At 39.4% G+C, this 5719-nt stretch overlaps 1 pseudogene; it reads right to left on the bottom strand.

The window, feature by feature from the left end:
* Nucleotides 1-4315: 4315 nt before the first annotated feature.
* LOC118847720 lies at nt 4316-5314 on the bottom strand (annotated as a pseudogene).
* Nucleotides 5315-5719: the final 405 nt, after the last annotated feature.

Raw genomic sequence — 5719 nt, 5'->3', positions numbered from 1 at the left:
CATCTGGTGAAAGGGAGACTTGGGACCAGAAACCAGTCCTTTTGATTCCCAGTCCAATTCTCCTTCGACTGGACTATGTACTGTGAGGCTTAAAATAGCACTATTGGGATTGCCCAGAGAATCCATGATATTCCAAACCTTCTCTTTCCTTCTCAAGTCTTCAATTAAAATCCTTACCCCTTTCACAGCCGTAGCTATGAAATATGTCACCTGGGGCAAAAACAGCGGGAAGCAGGGCATTCACTGACAACACCAAAGACAGTTGCATGGGGGCCAATTATGATTAAACATTCCTAGGGGTGATTGTATTACACCGTAGCACAATTCGATGGAGGACCAAAGGGTGAGGCACAAGAACAACAGTCAATTGCCATGAGGAAGAAGTGATGCTTGAGCTTCCTCAACTTTCTCCTTCTACCTCTAAAAACTCTGCATCCTTCTAACTTCCCTTCTCTTTATTCTTAAAAGTAAGCTTCCTTCTTTTCAAAGCTAATTCCTTCATATGTATCTTCTGTCTCATCCCCTTCCTTTTTTTCCTATGACTTCACTTCATCAATCATTCCCTCTCTTTGCTAACGATCCTCTCAAATTGGGGGTATGCAATTGGTGAGGGCTTGAGCCAATGGTGACTAGACATGCCCAAACCCCTTAAGGGTACCAAAGAACCCTGGGGGAGGGCTTAACTGTAACGTACCTGGTTGTTCTATAGTACTCAGAAGCTACTTTTTAACTATATTACCCAACTATCTACTCTACCATATATTCTATTGTACTCAAAAATACCTTTTGTCCTACCTCCTTGATTTATTCAAATGAGATAAGAATTGTAAACACAATTTTACAATGCCTGATATATAGTAACTTATACAAATATTTGTTAGTAGTATTAGTGTTACTGTCTAGTGTTTCTCTCTCCGCTTTTCTGCTCTATCAAACTGCCACTTATCCTAAACTTTTATGATCGATTTTCTTTAATAGTTCTGGTAACAACTTGGTAGCAGCAATTTCATATCAGCCACTCCCCTCCTATTAATTTATTGTTTACTGTCTCTTTCAGCTCCTTAACTAAAACATTAAATAAGGCAATATTTAGCTGATATACCAAAAGGGACTTACAACAAATTATATTCATTTTTTACATCTTTGTGTTTACCTGTTATATCACTATAGTATTTTTCATTTTGTTGAGCAAATGTTCAAGTTAAATCAGGGAAAATGGGAAGCTATATTTAACTAGCCCTCTTTAAGCTGACTCTCAACAAAAAGCAATCTCTATATTGCTGAGCTTTCTTCATCTTTAAAGTCATATGAATTTCAAGGAAAATTAAGTCTGTGTTTCTGATTTATTTACATTTTCCTCATTGATGTCCAGTAAACCTTATGAGCCATTTTTATAAGTCCTTTCTCTTTGATCCAGGAAGTTGACTTTAATATGTCATAAATAAAGCTTATACCTGGAAGTGTAGAGTTTCAAAGACAAAATCACAAAGTTTAAGTCTTTTCTAATTACTTAGAACAGGAGAACCATAACTGGGACCATTGAGCTAGAACTGAATTGCAGGGCCTTTCATCTTTTATTTGGTTAGCCATCAGTATGTTTTACTGGGAGGCAAAATACCTCTGAGGAAAGTATAGAGCTCACATTCTTATGAAGACTTGAAGCGTAAATGGTACCTTAGGAAGGAAGAGTAGTAATGGATTGCCTAACAGAAAGGAGCACCCAGTGGAATGAAAGAGCAAAAAGCTATAAGACTGATTTCAAAAGCTATATAAGATCCATATTATTCTTGTGCCATTTGCCATCACTGAAACTGATTGGATTTTCAAGGTATGTCCCATAAGAGTTTGACTATTTCCTCCTTAAACTATATGCCTATATTTTGGTAACTGCTACTAGTGGTGCTTTCTCTGAAAGTGGAAGGTAAGCAAATGGACTCTATTCTTGACACATTTCAAAGATAAAACTTGTACTTTCATATTTGAATTTTTTCTAATAAAATATAGCTTTAATAAATAATAGTAAGAGTTAGACAACTGACCTATATGAGAGGAGAAACAAAAAACCAAATGATAGCTAGCATCCCTTTGAGGTCTGCGATAATCTGAGAAGTAATAGATGGAGGAGGATTTAAAGAAATGGAACTACATAAGCACACATAGGTGTTGTTCTGGTAAGATAGTTATAGCTTTTAACTCTGTTTTCCTCCCAATCAATCAACAGACATTTATTAAGCACCTACTATGTGCCAGGTACTATACTTTGTTTTGGGACTACAAAGACAAAAATGAAATAGTCCCCGCTGTCAAGGAGCTTGCATTCTATCACTTCAAATCGAAACTTCCTGCCATTGAACAACCAAACAGTGTTTCTACCTATGTAGAAATCACCTACCTGATTATTTGGTCTCTCTGGGAGCAAGCATCACCTTTTGAATTGAGACCTCCAAGTGCTATCTAAATGTTATTATTATCACTATTATTTACACACCAGCTTCATTGTACCTTTCTTCCTTCTATATATTATTTTGGGCAGATAGGAAGCACTCTCCATCCATGCACATCAATACTATAGTTCTTTATTTCACACTTTTCTAAGGGTCTCTAATATAATGTATATATAATAATATATAACATGTTATATTATATACACATATATTAATACAATAGATATATAATACATAATATAATAATATAAATATATAAATGTAAATATAAGTATTATAGTTACCTGTGGATGTGGCTCATGTTTGTGGGTTTATGCAGACAGTGACTGTGTCTCATTTAAACTTTGTACCTTTTCTTTACCTCTTCTCTGTTACCTTTCCTTTTTTAATGGGTGACATTGACATGGAATTACTTTATCCCATAATTTACAAATTGGGTTTCTGTTTCTCAAAAGGACTTTTCCCGTTTGCAAAGTTTTTAGTATTAAAAAGTGAAATAGCAAAATGATTTTTAAGGAATTGCACATTTATCTCCTCATAATTCTGAAAAAAAATATTTTGATAGATAAATGTTAGGTAAGAGAGTCGTTGTTGTTGTTCAATTGTGTCTGACTCTTTCCAATCCCATTTGGGGTTTTCTTGGCAAAGATACTGGATTGGTTTGCCATTTCTTTCTCTAGCTCATTTTACAGATGAGAAAACCGAGGCAAACAGAGGTAAGTGACATGCCTAGGATTACACAGCTGGTAACTGTCCAAGGACAAATTTGATCTCAGGTCTTCCTGACTCCAGGCTCTATCCACTGTATATGTTCTATCCAATGCACCGCCTAGCAGAGGAGCTTAAAGCTTAGAAGGACTGCGGACCACAATTCCAAATTAAGGCAGGGATTTAGAATAAAGTATTTAAAACGCATAGCAACAGCCTCTTTGCAGCCCTGCTCCCCTGTTTTTTTCCTGTTTCCCCAGGCCTATTTAGTTTCATGAGAAAACCATAACATTTTGGGACAAAAGGGAGAATAGCAATATCTTATTATTTATTTCTATCTGGGCAGCTAGGTGCTTTAGTTTCCTCATCTGTGAAATGACATCCTGGTATCTTTGCCAAGCAAACATCAAATGGGATCAGATACAACTGAAAGGACTGAATAACAACAACATATCTATACCTCTGTTGGTATAGATATATAATACCTGTCCTTTGGGGGTTATTGGAATGTAAGCATTTGAGGAAGGATTTGAATAGGAACTGAACTTGACAATTAGGAATAGTTAAAGGGAACAATCTATTACTTTCAAATTGGGATCATACTAAGCATGATGATAGTTAAAAGAACGGACTTAATCTTATCTTAGGTGGGGGAGGGACACTGGACTTGGATTTTGCTCCACTGCCCTTGACAGGGTATGGTGGCTTAAAGCTATGAACAATGAGCTATCAGTCTGAGAGAGACTTTCTAATCACTTCACCTTATCAGGTGAGAGTTGGGGGAGACTAAAGGTTCTATTCAAAGATGAAATCCAGAAGGGGATAACTGAGAGAATCTCAGGAACTATGAGACCAGTAATGATGACCCACAGAGCCAGTGCAGCAGAAAGCTATATCATTTAGCACATGACTAGGATAACTTGGGGAGGCAGCTAAATGGCACAGAGGATAGAGCACTGGCTTGGAATTAGGAACACTCATCTTCATGAATTCAAATCCAACCTCAGACTGTGGGCAAGTCATTTAACCCTGTATGCCTCAATTTCTCATCTGTAAAATGAGTTGGAGAAGGATGTGGAAAAGCACTTTAGCATCTTTGCCAAGAAAACCTCCAAAGACACCAAAGATGGATGGGCCAGATGAGTCTGTTTGCTGGACGCCATCTAGTACTTCTCACTTTCGTCTTCGCCCTCTATAGAGTCTGTGCCTACCTCCTCATAATCCTTCTCTAGGGCAGCCAAATCTTCCCGAGCCTCCGAGAACTCTCCTTCCTCCATGCCTTCACCCACATACCAGTGCACAAATACCCGCTTGGCATACATAAGGTCAAACTTGTGATCTAGACGGGCCCATGTTTCGGCAATGGCTGTTGTGTTACTCAGCATGCATAGTGCCCTCTGTACTTTCGCCAGGTCTCCACCAGATACCACAGTTGGGGGCTGGTAATTGATACCAACCTTGAAGCCAGTGGGACACCAGTCTACGAATTGAATGCTTCTCTTAGTCTTGATTGTGGTGATGGCAGGATTTACATACTTGGGTACCATGTCACCTCGGTACAGCATGCAACAGGCCATGTACTTGGCATGACATGGGTCACACTTTACCATCTGGTTGGAGGGCTCAAAGCAGGCATTGGAGATCTCCACTATGGAGAGCTGTTCATGACAGGCCTTTTCAGCAGAGACAACGGGCGAGTAGGTGACGAGGGGGAAGTGGATTCGCAGATAGGGCACCAGGTTGGTCTGGAACTCTGTAAGGTCTACGTTGAGAGCACCATCAAAGTGCAGAGAGGCAGTGATGGAGGATACAATCTGGCCAATGAGCCAGTTGAAGAGGGTGCTCAATGTCCAGGTTCTGGCGGCAGACGTCGTAGATTGCTTCATTGTCCACCATGAAGGCACAGTCTGAGTGCTCCAGTGTGGTGTGAGTGGTAAGGACTGAGTTACAGGGCTCTACTACAGCTGTGGATACCTGTGGGGCTGGGTAGATGGCAAATTCCAGCTTGGACTTCTTGCCATAGTCAACAGAGAGCCTCTCCATCAGCAGAGAGGTGAAACCTGAACCTGTGCCGCCTCCAAAGCTGTGAAATATCAGGAATCCCTGTAGCCCTGTGCATTGGTCTGACAGTTTTCGGACGCGCTCCAATACGAGATCAATAGGCAAGTAGGATATGACTGAACAACAAGCAGTAACCCTGAGAGGTGTGACTTGACCTTCTATTTGCTCTGGCCACATATATTGCCTATGTGTGTGTGTGGTAAGACCCACAGATGGTATGCACATTTAGTTTATAGGGTTGGGGGAAAATCTAGTGCTCCTTTTTTTTTTGAAAAAAAAAAAACATTATTTCCTTAAATGTCTTTCAACTATTATTTTCCTCTGGCTCATTAGTAAATGCAAACACATTGGTGGGATTTCATGTAAGTCCATGGAATACCTTGAACCTGATATACCCTTTCTGGAGAGCCACTGGTTAGAAGGGGTGCCCCAGTATTATAGTCATAATAAAGATCTTGCATACCCTTCATTCAATAGATTAATTGTACAATCGATGGGTTGTATTT

This window comes from Trichosurus vulpecula, chromosome 4 (genome assembly GCF_011100635.1).
Source record: "Trichosurus vulpecula isolate mTriVul1 chromosome 4, mTriVul1.pri, whole genome shotgun sequence".
In the NCBI taxonomy this organism is placed as follows: Eukaryota; Metazoa; Chordata; class Mammalia; order Diprotodontia; family Phalangeridae; genus Trichosurus; species Trichosurus vulpecula.
This window is presented reverse-complemented; position numbering and strand designations above follow the sequence as displayed.